Source organism: Coffea eugenioides, chromosome 5 (assembly GCF_003713205.1).
Source record: "Coffea eugenioides isolate CCC68of chromosome 5, Ceug_1.0, whole genome shotgun sequence".
Lineage (NCBI taxonomy): Eukaryota > Viridiplantae > Streptophyta > Magnoliopsida > Gentianales > Rubiaceae > Coffea > Coffea eugenioides.
Window position 1 is genome coordinate 5,453,790 of NC_040039.1, and position 14,106 is coordinate 5,467,895.

The window sequence follows — 14,106 nt, forward strand, 5'->3', positions numbered from 1 at the left end:
TTATTTCAAAATATTGTTAAATTGGTCATTTTAAAAATATTTCATACTCGAGTTACCCAAAAAAAAGAAATAATAATAAAATAAAATATACTAAAGTACATGAATTTCTCGAAAATAAATTTTTCCGATTGGTTCTTTACGCGCATATTATTTTAATGCCCAAAATTATTCAAGATGAATTGCTTATCGTGATTTTTATTGTTATATATATATACTTGGATTATCATATTTTAGAGTTTTAGAATCGAATAAGTTGAATTTCCAAGTTCAAACGAGAAAACCCTTAAGTTTGACCTTTATACGCGCGCGTGCCGAAAAGGCCCCGACAGGCACATTAATTTGATTAATTGGAGATTTTAAGAACATGATATTAGACTACTAGTAATGTACTAGGGAAATTACCTCAGAGGTTTAGTGCACAAAAGTTGCAAACGAGCGCGAAAATTGGACACGCAAAGACCCTAAACGGACCTAGCATGAGTTGACACTTAGACTTAACCATTAAGTCACCAATTCTCTCCACTTTCATTACAATACCTGATTTCACTCTCTCTCCTCTCGTCACTCTCTAGTTGGCCGAAGATGGGAAGAAAAAAATCTAGCCAAAATCCTCACAAACTTGCTTCAATCCACTTCCAAATTTCATCATCCATTAGAGGGCTTTGATCCTAGCTTGGAAGAGGGGGCTGTTCATCGGTTTTCTTGGAGGAATTTCGGTCAAGATTTCTGCCCTAAAGCTGTCCAACTAAGTTCTTGAGGTAACTCACTCACCCACACTTCAATCTTGCAAAATTATAGCTCAAATGGAGCAAAGGTAGCATGGGTTTGCAACCTATGGTAGAATTTGGGTTGATTGGTTGAGTAATTATGTTCTTGCAATTCCATGACATGCTCGAGGGTTTGAGGGTGTTTATTGGTGACTGATGTGATGAATTAGCATGTTGTGGTTGCTGATATTGTGCTATGTTACATGTATATAGAATGATTGATGGAATGAAGTTGGAAGAAAGTTAGAAATTTGGAGAAGGTACTGTCTGAAATTTCTGACTTGCTGCCGACTTTCTTGTTTGCTGCTGCCCTGTAATTTCGAAAATTTTCTGGTGCTAATTGAGCTTCCAAATTGGTGTAGATATGTTGTGCTATGTGTATTGTGGTTTTCTACCAAAAATCAACCCAAATGGTTGGTTAAATTTTGAGTTACAAGTAAAGAAGCAAAACTGGAACAAGCTCCAGAATTTTCTGACCAGCAACATTTGTGTAGCTATAAAGTTTTGCTCGTTAATCGAAATTGAGTGCCGTTTGCGGCATTTGAAAGTACACTCTTAGAGATTTAAAATGGTACCAAGCTCATTTTCTAGTTCGTCCCGAACGATTCGTGACGAGTTTTGAAAGTTGGCTGCCTGTTTATTACTGTTCATCCGAGACTGTCCAGAAAATCCATTTTGTTGCTTGATTTTGAACCGCTTATGTCTGGATTTTGGAAATGATTTCTTATGCATAAATGTATCCTTGTGAACCTAGTTTCTAACACCACCAACCTTTTTCAATTTCACTGAGAATCGAGTGAGATACAGCCTAATTAGCGAAGTGCATTAAATCTGGAAAATAGGCCAACAGTCCAGGAATTTTAGCGAACTTCAACTTTTTATTTCTTGAGCTAGGAACATCGGAATCGAGTTTCGTTTTTTTCATTTGAAACCTGGATTGGAACTTTACATGCATATCAAATTTCAAAGGCTGGTTTTGATTCTATGATTTTTAACGAAATTCCAAAATTATTGGAAAAACTTGGACTGTTTTGACCTATCTTCAATGAATAGTAAACTTTCTTGGAGAAATTGACTTGTTTCTGATTTGATTCTTGGAAAGTGACCTTCTACAAAGTTGTTATGCTTCGAATGAAGTTTTTGACGGTGTAAAATTTTCTATTTTAGACTTTCCGAACTTCCGGACTGATTTTTCCACGAATGACTCGAAAAGTGAAAATTTCCAATTTGGACCTAAATGTTCTTTTAAGGGCCTAGGTTACATTTTTACAACTCTTAGAGCATTTCAAACCTATTTTCATGAGTTCACCTATCACTTGAGACCTCATTTGAAAGTCGGTTCCTTATGAACTGAAATACTTTGGAAACTTGAATTGTGGAGTCAAAATTGACTATTTCTTTTCTTTACACGAATACTGTATGGCCTGGAATTTGAGATACAATGCATTATTGCATACTTTCAGGATCTCAAGAGGACTTCGAGGGAACTCCCGGCGAAGCGTCTTAGAGCTAATTTCTCAAACTTTGACTTTTGATACTTGGTGAGTATCAAGTGCATGTGAAGTGTTTAAATGAAATGATTCTTGTACTTGCTAGATAATGAGGCTAGGGCGTACTTTATCGCCCTTGTCCTCTCTTTCATGAAATTGCTTGCTTGATAAGTGATACGTGTTACATGTGAATGCAAATGAAAGTGTTTTTCGTGAGCATTGAGCGGCAGAATGTATCATGCCCTTTTAGGGTAGGAGGTACCGCTCATCCCGTCTCAATGCTATGACCAAATCTTGTCGATTGGAGCTTTGTCTCATCGACCTAAAAGTGAATGGGGGGGACGCCCCAACCCATTGGCTAGCCTTGTAACTCGAGCCGGCAAGGGCTTGGTCGAGAAACTTGGTGAACCTTGGGAAGTGTTGTAGCTTGATCCAAATAAGGGATCTTGCTAGGTATACTTGTTAAGTGATACCACCTACATGCTTGTTTGGTTACGGATCCAAGAGGGTGTCATGGTGGCTGGAGGTAGTAAGTGGAGTTCTACATGGATAACTGTGAAAGTTGACGGAGGGTCAACTACCTGAGCTTGGATCACGCGTGGATTAGCTCCTGAGAGCTTCCGTATCCTTTTATTGTGATTAAATTCCCTAGTTGCTTAACGTTTCGTAGTTACTTGTTACTCGAGTTATTGCTTTATATTGTGTCTTTGCTAGCATGCTTGCATGTTTTTCCCTTGGCCTCACTGAGCATTAGCTCACCCCAATTTGTTTTCCTTAACAGGCTTGGAAGTGGAAGTTCTGAGGCTTAATTAGTGACCCCCAAAAATAATTTTTTCCTACAGGGCTCGAGGCCAAAGAAAGCGCTTGTATTGAGTTACTAGTGCCTGAAGGAATATCTCATATATAATTTGAATTCGATTCACTTGATAAGTATTTGATGTCATTATTTGAGAACTGAGGACTTTTGTCTTATTCGGGGAATGATACCCTTACTTGAGATTTGTAATGTATCTTATCTCGTTCTAAGTTTGAAAAATTTTATTTCGTTTATTCTTGAGGTTGTACCCTATGTTATTGGATGTGAGTGATGTATTTTAATTGAGAACTGTAGTGAGTTCCGGCGAGAGTTGGGCAAGCGGTCCGCCGAGCCCTTTGGTTCACCTTAGGAGGAGGTGGGGCTGTCACAAAACTCAACTTCTTTTCCTTTTCTGGGTTTCGATCCATAGAAGAAGCTTAAAAATTTTTCAGTTTATTTTTGTTTTGGCAAAAAGGATTGGCTTAAACTTTCTTTCTGATGCATTTTATGGAAGGATTTGAAAGTAGTCTGAAACACTTTTTTTTTTTTTTTAATTCTTCCAATAGATTGCACCAAACTATATGTTATCACTTGCTCCACTATCTTTTTTTTTTTTTTTCTACTCGAGAGTGCGCACAAGCAAGCCCTATGCAATGGACAGATGTTCCAGGAGAGGTTCGAATTCGGGTTGATAGAAAGATATGATACCAACGTTACCATCTCTGCCAATTTAAGCAATTATTGAAATATTTTTTAGAGTAATAATAAAAAAGACAATGTGGATTATTTTATATTTTGAATCCTACTACAACTAACTTTTTCTTTTTCTTTTCTTTCATTTTTGGACATCACTTGCTGTTAACATCTTTTTCTTAGGCTGGGACAAAGTATGAAAACAACAAATTTCCAATGTGACATCACTCACTCTATTGATATTGATGGCAACACGACTTAGACAGCCAATGTGAGCCAACAGTCTTGGATTGTTGGTGCCACCAAAAACTTTAAGTTGTGGTGAGGATGGTTAAACCTTGTCTCTCAACTTGTCACTTAATTGTGGCTTCTTTCGATAAAAATATTTTATTGGCTCTCCCTCCTCTTAAATCAGTGTTTTGAAAATCGGATATGATCTGCCGGTTAGACCGGTTAAATCGCGAATCGGTCATGACACTGATCCGGTTCTATATTAGGGTTGATTTTATCAAAAAACCGGTCAAAACCATTAAAATCGGTGAATCGGATTGAATGGTGGTTTCCAATTTTCAACTTTGCCCTCTTTTCTTTTTTCTTTTTTTAAGTTTTGTAAAATACAGCTACCAAGATTCATATTCAAAGACCTTTGTGATAGAAGACTAATGTAGTAACCATTGCACCATTACATCATATTAGCCTTTATTGATAATTTATTTATATAAAACAAACATTTATCTTTCTTTTCTCAATTTTTCTTACAAAATCTCATCCTCTCATCACTCTTTCTTTTTAATCTTCAACTCTTTCTCTCCTCTTTTCTTTTGTCACTCCCTTTTTAATCAAACCTCTTTAGTTTTAATTTATTGATGTCTTCTTCTATCTTTTAATTTTGTTTTTGTCCATTAAATTGAAAAAATTAAAAGAATATTTTTTAACCCTAAAGACTAATTATTAAATGCCACAATCACTCTCTTTTATCTCATTTTTTGTTTCTTATCAAGTTTACATTTCTATTTTTGATTCTCTTGACTTCCTTTAAACTCCAAACTTTCTTTTTTTTTTTAATTGCAATCTCTAAATCCCAAAAACGTAAATTAAAATTTAAACTTACAATGTCTAAATTCTCATAGGCGTGAATTTTGTATAATTTCAAAATATTGTGGTATTTTTGTGTTGGATTTAAGATTATTTTTTGGTAGATATAATTGAAATCGAAATAAAATTTATTTGTTTCAACTTATAATTTAAAAAATTTAATTTTGAAAATCCGAGTTATTCAAAAATAGTAAACTTTTCATCATATAAAGTTTTAAATTAATACATTGCATGCTTTATTTTGTGCACATATATTTATATAAATTATTTTTTAAAAAATTCATTGAACCAGGGTTGAACATGTCCGACCGGTTGAACCTTGACTCGAACACTTTGCCGGTTTAATTAGCGGTTCGAGTTTTAAAATATTGCCTTAAATTAGGTTAGAGTAGGTTATACAAAAATGTTATCATTGCGACAAAAAAAAAAAAGACTTAGAAAGCCAATGTAACTTTATTTATATCCTCCAAAAGGAAAACCAATAAGAGTATATGATCATAAATTTAAAGATCTCAAATTAAAAAAAAAATTACCTAAAAAAAATACTAAATCTTTCCAAGACTCTTCCGACTTTTCTCAATCAGAGATTCATATTCTATTTCCTTACGCAACTCTTCTGTGAAGCATAATTAAATTACAACATATTTATTCGGAAGAGAAAAAGAAAGAAGTCTACCGAGTGTCCTATACAATATCTAAGCGGCCCCACCCCCAGCCCACCCCCCCCCCCCAACGATGAATTGAAAATCGAAAGTACTAATTACTACAACATAACTGTGCATGTAAAGCGTAAATTGTAGCCTAAAAAATCCATCAACTGTCTGAAATGAATTGAACTAAATTCCTCAAAAATTCTGAAGCTGGATTCTTCTCAATACTCTTTCCACAGCATCAAAAGTATCGTTAATATCATTCCCCCGAACCTTTACTTGATGCTCTTTCCATAGCTTTTGATGCTTCTTCAATGTCATTCCCCAAACTTTTACTTGATGTTGCATACGACTTGATCATGTGAAATTTGCTCTAATGTGAGATTTGGACTGGTCTAATGACTTTTGAGCAGAGTCACGAGTTCAAGGCCAAACTATTCATCCTTTCCTTTCGTCCTATGTGGGATGAATCTTACAATGCTAGGTGTTAACTTTAACTTCAGCTTGGTTTCGGAATCATGTCCAATTCTGTTAATATTAACCTTAGTCATACTGGCATGATTGGATTCCTGCTTGTAAGTTGACCAGCAAACTAGGTAACTGTCCAATTAAATGATGCACTGACAGCCTGTGCAATAATAAAAACCTGCTCAGCTAAAATTAATTTTTGTAGATAGTGGTAAGCAGGGTCGAATCCACAGGGATTGGGAGTAATTATTTCTTTTCAAGTTCACAGTGACAAGGGGGTGTTTTTGTGCAGAATGTGACAATCAAAGAAATTCAACTAAAATCTAAAAAGCTACTAAAAATTAAATAACAAATTACTAAAATCAAATGAGTGATAATTAAGGATCTAGCCAAGGAATAACTTCAGCAAAGGTGCACCTAATTAATCATCGAAGCAAAGGCAATCCCAATTATTTATCAATAAATAGGTTATAACTACCAAACAAGCGATGGCAGTCAACCCCTCCTTACTGTGTCGGTGATCAAGGTACGCCGTTAATCACTGCTCTAATTGAGAAATAATCCTAGGTACGCCCGTAGAATTTAATTCTCCAATTGCCTTACGTATTAGAGGAGCCCTATTCTAATCAAATAACGCACTACCAGGGTTATTTTAGATTAGCCCGTGTATTCCCCTGACACAAACCCAATCATGCCAGTTATCACTATTTTGAGACAATTAAACAATTACGGATTTAACGTCCCAATTGATAATAGATTATCAAATTAACTAATTATCCGGATCCAAGACAATCAATTAATTTAAACAATCATAAGCACTGTAACCAGGGAATAAGCAAATACCAATAAATAAAAGGAAAAGATAAAATTAAATCGATCTCACAAGTGTAGGCGAACCAAAGCCTCCGTTGTCCCTTGACTAGAATGAGAAACTTAATTCATATTGGGTGAACAAAATCCACCGGAAATTGGAGAAATAACTGCGGCCATTGTCCTAAGAAAAATTCTAACGGAAAGCTACAGGGAAAACATGGTTCAATTCGTCACCTGCTGCAGACGAAAACCACCAAAAGGAAACAAACAGAAGGAAAAAGTCAAAGCTCTCCAGTTCCTATCATGCGTGACTAAGAAAACAAGAAAAGAACAAGAAGAAAAGTTCTACAAAGGAAAAGTCAAAAAGCCAAGCTAAAGGACAAAAAAAACTAAGAAGAGAGTCAGTGCTCTTCCTCTGCAATTCCCATATTTCCTATCTAAGTGCTTCCTCTCCTGAGCGGCGTCCGCCGCACCAGAGAAAGAAGACCCTGAGGTTTGCTTTCTTTTCCCTTTTTCTAGTTGCTGTCTTCGGTCAAAATTATCAAAAAGGTCTTGCATCTCCTTGTTCCAAAAATACCCCCAGACGTCTGTCCTTTGAGCTCTTTTCTGATAATCATCAAATTGGCTCTTATTATGGTATTTTCGATCTACTCCCTGAAATAAATACAAATTACGAAAAGTGAGTAGAATCTAATAATTAATCCATATCAAGTCAGGTAATAGGGGAAATTAATAATAAAATAAATGACAAAATTGCAACCTATCATGCACCTTACATTGATTATAAGTCAATTAGTCATATTGGTATGATCGAATTTTTGCTTCTAAGTTGACTAGCAAACTGGGTAACTAGCCCAACTAAATGGCGCAACTTACACTGATTACAAGCTGTGAAAGAACTGGAGACTTAGAATTGGAATTGGAACCCAATGCCAAATCTGCGATTTGGACACTATCAATGCTAGAGAATTAGAATTCGAAGAATTCAATTCAAATTCTGTGGGCATTTAATTCTACAGATTCAAATCCTTTAATAAGACCTAAGAATTACAATTCTAATTCCACAATTCACCCCCTAATCTGGTTAGTACGTGGATCCTAGATGAACTAAATTAGTAAAACGGACCTCTATATAATCAAAGAAAAATGAAATGAAAAAAAAATGTAAGCCACCCACTTCCCTGCATCTTTCTCCTCCACCTCCTCCCAAACTCACTTCTCTGCCTCCACCTATACTCCTATTGCCGACTCCTCATCTCTCCTCTTACTCATCTTCCTCCTCTGCATTTTCCCACCATTGAACAACTCTCATTTATGCATGTTATGAGTGAAATTGTAAGGCTTCTTTTCGTGGTTGACATTGAAATTGGACCAAATGCAGTAAATCCAATCACTGCAGTCGAAGATGGCCACCGGAGATAGTCTCCTCAGCATTACGCATTGTGGGCATCCCTTGTACATGGATTCTTCATTATTGGCCTCACCGATTTGAGAGTACTTTCTTATCAGTGACGCACTATACCTTGTGCTCAAATATTTGTATTTTCTGCTTTCTTCTGAAAGTGAAATGGTATACTCGTGGCATTAATTTAAATATTAATTAATTTCTTGGTTAATTTATCATCCCATGTAAAATGTCTAGATGTTTGCATCATGGCCTTTATTTCTATAAGCATCCGCTATTGTTGATTAGGCTTCTTGATGTCAACTAGTAACTATATATCCTGAATAATTTTAATGGGAAGTCATAAATTTATTGTTGGAGTACAAGGAATGAGGAAGATGGATTCCTAAATGAAATTCTTTTACATTGTTGTGTTCTATTAACTTGAATTCCGACAAAAAAAATAAACTTGAATTCCGTTATTATTCCAATCCCAGGCCATTTGACTCACATTTGTTTGTAGTTTTTGTTATAAGAATGTTGCTTATACATTAGCCATAGAACCAACCACCACAGTTTGGATGTGTAAATATTGATCATTCAGAGAAAGATAAAAGATAAATTGTGATCCTTCTTTACTCTGATAATATACTAAAGGGTGGCTCTGCAGCTGTACACGTGCCATCTATATAAGAATTGCATTATTTTGCTAACTTGATCTTAAAAATTGCTACCTTTCCTTTGCTAATTAATGAAACAATGGTATTCTGATTTATTTTTTCTTCAATTACTGGTTTGAGATTCTTGTCTTGTGATTATGAAACAATGATTATGAGATAACCTAACTAATGATAGAACTTTTGAAGTTCAGGATGAACGAGCAAGTGATGAACACTTTTGGTTAGAGATTTGAGAGAGCTTGCGATGGAGAGAGATAGATTGGGATATTGATGCGTTAATATTTGGCTTACCTGGATTGTTTGTTTATAACTTTTGTTTCTAATCATGCTAACGTTCTTTCTTTCCCTACGTGTCTTTCTCATAACTAAGCTGCCTTAGTTTTGCGTACATAACAGATGCAATTATAGGTCAAGATTTCACTAATAAAGTTGTTATAGTTGACATTTTCACATCGATTCTGGTTGTGTATAGTTACATTCATTTAAGTTGCCTATGCTGCCTTTGATCCTTCGTTGATGACAATCTAACATTTTTGTTCATGTTCTTTTACCTGGAAATGTTGTCAACGTGACATTGTCTTGCATGGAATTCTGTGTGCTTGAGGATGTTTGCCATGTTAGCTCATGTTCTTAACCATGTTGAAGCTAAGAGGTAGATCTATATTTGATATGAAGACATTGAAATCCAGTTCAGTCCTTTTCATTGTCAAAAAGTTAAAATACAGAAGCTCATTTGTACGGTTGAGAGGTGAAATAGAGGATTGATCAGTCGAGGCTATTTTGGTCATTTCTCAGTTCACAGAACTCCAAATTGGATGATTCTTGAAGTATTGAAAATCTAACTCAAAGGGATACAACTTTCTTGCACAAGATCTAGTTCGGCCTTCATCATGGAGAAAATAACAGTTGAAATGAAGCTAAATACACAGAAGTGAATACGTGACACTTGAAAATGCGACATGTAGTCGCATATTTCTTAATCGCATATTGTAGCCTAATTTCTGCAATTTACTCAGTTACTTGCTCTATTTGCACACTACTTTTCAGCTAAATTTCAGAAAAGAATTTGGGATGCATATGCTTCAGACTCCAAAAGGAAGAGAAGAGAAGTTTTATGTCTTATTCAAAAATCACTTTTTGACTATCTTAACAATTAGAGATGTTAGAATCATTAGAAAAGAAAGAGTAGAGGATATTATAGAGCAGATTATCATATTTTATCATTAGAACTTAGTAGTGAGTCTTGTCTTGTTCTCTCTAATTAGAACTTTTGTGGGAACAATTGGAGACTTCATTGTACACTCATTTTGTTGAAGAAATTGAGGATCATTAGAAGCTTCTTCATTATTTTGGCTAAACTTTCTTTATCTATTTTTTACTTGTGATTCAATATGTGTTCATACAATGAAACCATGTTCTTTCTTGTTATATCTTATATGAGTAGCTAAATTTCTAGATCTAGGGAGTAGATGAACCTTATGACTACTTGATATGAAATGAATGTGATTTATACTTATTACATCTTGTATTAACTTGTTTATTTGTGTATGCTTATCACTTGTTATTACTTGATCACTAATAACAAACTTATAGTTATTATTATTTAATGAACGTTGGATATAATGATGGAATAACATAAATAGAGCTTAATTTGTAGACTCATGAGATTAGAAATACACTTAAATAGATTAAACTTACATTTCATGAAGTAAACAAGAGTAGAATTATTTATTCACCCTGGGAATAGGGAAAACTAGTCTAATCTAGGACATTTCATCATGAGAATGAGATTTCGTAATATTGGAAACGAATCCCTAGTTAAATAAGAGTTGTAATAAGAGGTAAATCTATTTATTTGTATTTTTGATGCCATAAGTGGAATCTATGTCCCCAAACTCAAGTATTTAGTGAATTTTCTCCATTATTACCTTGCAAATATCTTGTTAGTATTAGTTAGATAGTAATAATTATAACTTCTCTTTCTTAAGTTGATTATTAGTTTAAATAATAGAGTAAGTAAGGGGGTATACCCTAAACTACTAGCTGGACTTATATGCTTGCAGTAAAACGGGTGTAATTCGGAACTAAACTTGTATTTATATAAAAAAATTCATCAAATTTTTGGTGTCGTTGCCAGAGAGCAGTAATATTAGGGTCTAATAAGCTTGATTAATTTAGACATCTCTATATTAGTTAGTTAAATTTTGTTTCTAGTTAAGTAAGAATTTTTATTAGTTTTTGTGAATTAATTACTACATAATTTCTTTTATTTTTTTTGTAGTATATGTACCGGGTTTTCTGGGTAGTCGCACCTTTTGATCTGGAAATTGAAAGGACACTATATAGACAAAGATGGCATACATCACAAGAAGAAGAAGAAGAGATTCGACAACAAATAGAGGGAATCATGATAGAGCTACCTTTTGAAGAAGAAATGATAGAAAACGAAGCAAATAGGCGAGCTCTTATGAATTTTGCTCTACCAGAAACCCAAGGATCTCAAACAAGTGTAGTATGGCCGACTGTAAATGCTAAAAATTTTAAAATTAAACCATCATTAATCCAAATGGTGTAACAATCTCAATTTGGAGATAATGTCGTAGAGGATCCTAACACATATTTAGCCACATTTTTGGAGATTTGCGACACTATTAAAATGAATGAAGTTAGTGAGGATGTAATAAGGCTAAGATTGTTTCCATTTTCATTAAGGGATAAGACTAAAATTTGACTACATTCTCATGCCCCCTAATACTTTCACCACTTGGGATAATTTGTCTAGAACATTTTTGAATAAGTATTTTTTACCGGGCAAAACGGCTAAGTTTAAAATGGATATTACTAATTTTAGTCAATTGGATGGTGAATTATTATATGAAGTATGGGAAAGTTTTAGAGATTTGTTTCAGAAATATCCATACCATTGACTTCCCGATTCGCTAATCGTACAAAACTTCTATAATGATTTATCCTTTTCTACTAAAATGACCATTGATGCAGCTACAGGTGGAGTCTTGATGGCAAAATCACCCCAAAAAACTCAAAGTTTAATTAAAGAAATGGCAGTCAATAATTATCAATGGGCCAATGAAAGAGGTAATCCAAGACACCAAGCAGGTATGATTAAAATGGATACCATAAACATGCTTAGTGCTCAAATGAGTAATATGATGAAGGTGTTAAATAAACAAACTGGATATGATCCAAGTTCTTCTTCTAATGTACATGTTACTAGTTGTTCTTTATGTGGAGGAGAACTTGATAATAATAGTGTGTTGATCTTGAGCAGGCTTAATTTGTTAATAATTATAATAGGAATGTTCAAAACAACCTATACTCAAATACATACAATCCGAGTTGGAGAAATCATCCAAAATTTGAGTGAAAAGAGCAAGGCAACTCTCAAAGGCTGACCAATCCGCCTGGATTCCAATCAAGGCAACCTCAGGCGAATATTAAACCGGATTGGGAGATAGCGGTAGAGAAGTTAGCGAAGGGTACTTCGGAGAGATTTGAATGAATTGAGGGGCGGTTGGAACAATTAACTGGAATGTATAGAAATATGAAGATTCAAATTGGTTAAATTGTCAATTCAATCAACAACAGAAACCCTGGAGAATTGTTGAATAAAACTGAAGTCAACTCGAGAGAGCATGTTAATGCTATCACTCTTAAAAGTGGTAAAGTGGTTGAGGGACCTAACTTTGGCAATTCAAGTAGTGAAAAAGATAAGGAGCACGCAATTGAAAGAAAGAGAGAAAGCCAAAATGATCATGTTGTCATTGATATTCATGTACCTCCTCCTAATTTAAATTCTAATGCGATTCCTTTTCCTCACAGGTTGAAGAAAAATGGAAAGGATCGGGAGTTTGACAAGTTTTTCAAAATTTTTAAACAATTGCACATTAATATTCTTTCCATTGATGCTATTACACATATTTCTTCTTATGCTCGTTTCTTGAAAGATATCATGTCAAAGAAGAGAAAAATTATGAATAATGAAATGATAACGTTAACGAAGGAATGTAGTGCATTGATTACGAACAAACTCCCTCATAAATTGAAAGATCCTAGAAGCTTTTTTGTATCTTGCACTAATGGTCAGTTACATTTTTCTAATGTGTGATTTAGGTACAAGTGTGTCCCTTATGCCGCTATCTGTTGCCCGAAGGTTGGAACTTCAAGAGTTGAAACCTACCAATATTACATTGTAGTTGGCGGATCGGTCAATTACATATCCAATTGGTATTTTAGAAAATGTACTCATAAGTGTAAGGCAATATATTATACCTGCAGATTTGATTGTCTTAGATATGGAGAAAGATGTGAAAATGCCAATTATTCTAGGAAGACCATTTTTAGCCATTGCACGAACTATAATTGATGTAGAAAAAGGTAAGCTTATATTTAGGGTTAATGGTGAGGAATTGGAATTTAATTTGATCAATAAAGATGGAAGTATAGAGCCTATTGGTCTTGTTTCTGATATGCCACGTAATGAAAGGGTGAACCAGGAAATGAATAAAGAAGTCAAATCTATAAATTTTCTTGGTACTAATTTTTATGGTATAAGAGCAAGAGAAGCAAGGTTAAGGACTGAAGTTGACTTAATAAGTTCACCATTCCATGAAAGAATAGGTGAAAAGTTGAGCCAACTCGAAAAGGGCGAGCAAATTCTACTTCAAGGTGCAGTTGAACCTTTATATGACAAGTTTAATACTCCTCCTCGGCATTTGAGGAAGTTGGATGATGAAGATAAATGCATGGCTCATCACACAGTGGAATGGCTCGAGAGTTTTGACCCGTGGGGAGAAAATGACTTCCCAATGTCCTAAAAAAAGCAAAATCTTTTGAGTTGAACCAACGACTATAAATAAAAGCGCTAATTGGGAGGCAACCTAATGTTTATGTTACATATGTTAATTTAGTATGATTTTGTATTTAAAACATGTAGTTAACTTAATTTGTTGTTTTTGTATTATAGGTTCAGCCGAAGAAAGCAAAGGTGACCATTTGAGGTGGAAAATGTGAAGTTTGATCGAGAAATTCAACCCTTCGATTTGTGTTAAAGGTGTTCTGGATCCATTAAAAGGGATAAAATGAGTGTTTCGATCATTTTACATGTGCATGCGAAGATAAATTTGGCAAAAGAATGATCTAGACTACATTGGAAGTATTTGGGGTTGAATGCATAATTTTGGAAACTTGACATTTCTGCAAAAATTGCAGAATAATATGCACGAATTAGAAAAATGCGACTATATGTTGTG

The 14,106-nt window shown here is 34.6% G+C and overlaps 1 long non-coding RNA gene and 1 other non-coding gene across 2 annotated transcripts; one reads left to right on the plus strand and one right to left on the minus strand.

The window, feature by feature from the left end:
- Positions 1-451: 451 nt before the first annotated feature.
- On the plus strand, positions 452-3,307 carry LOC113772244. Its single transcript, XR_003468506.1, has 3 exons — positions 452-758; positions 2,231-2,308; positions 3,039-3,307. It is a non-coding gene; the product is annotated as an uncharacterized LOC113772244 (long non-coding RNA).
- Positions 3,308-11,658: 8,351 nt separating this feature from the next.
- LOC113772643 lies at positions 11,659-11,766 on the minus strand. The gene has a single exon (XR_003468609.1). It is a non-coding gene; the product is annotated as a small nucleolar RNA R71 (small nucleolar RNA).
- Between the last annotated feature and the right edge of the window lie 2,340 nt (positions 11,767-14,106).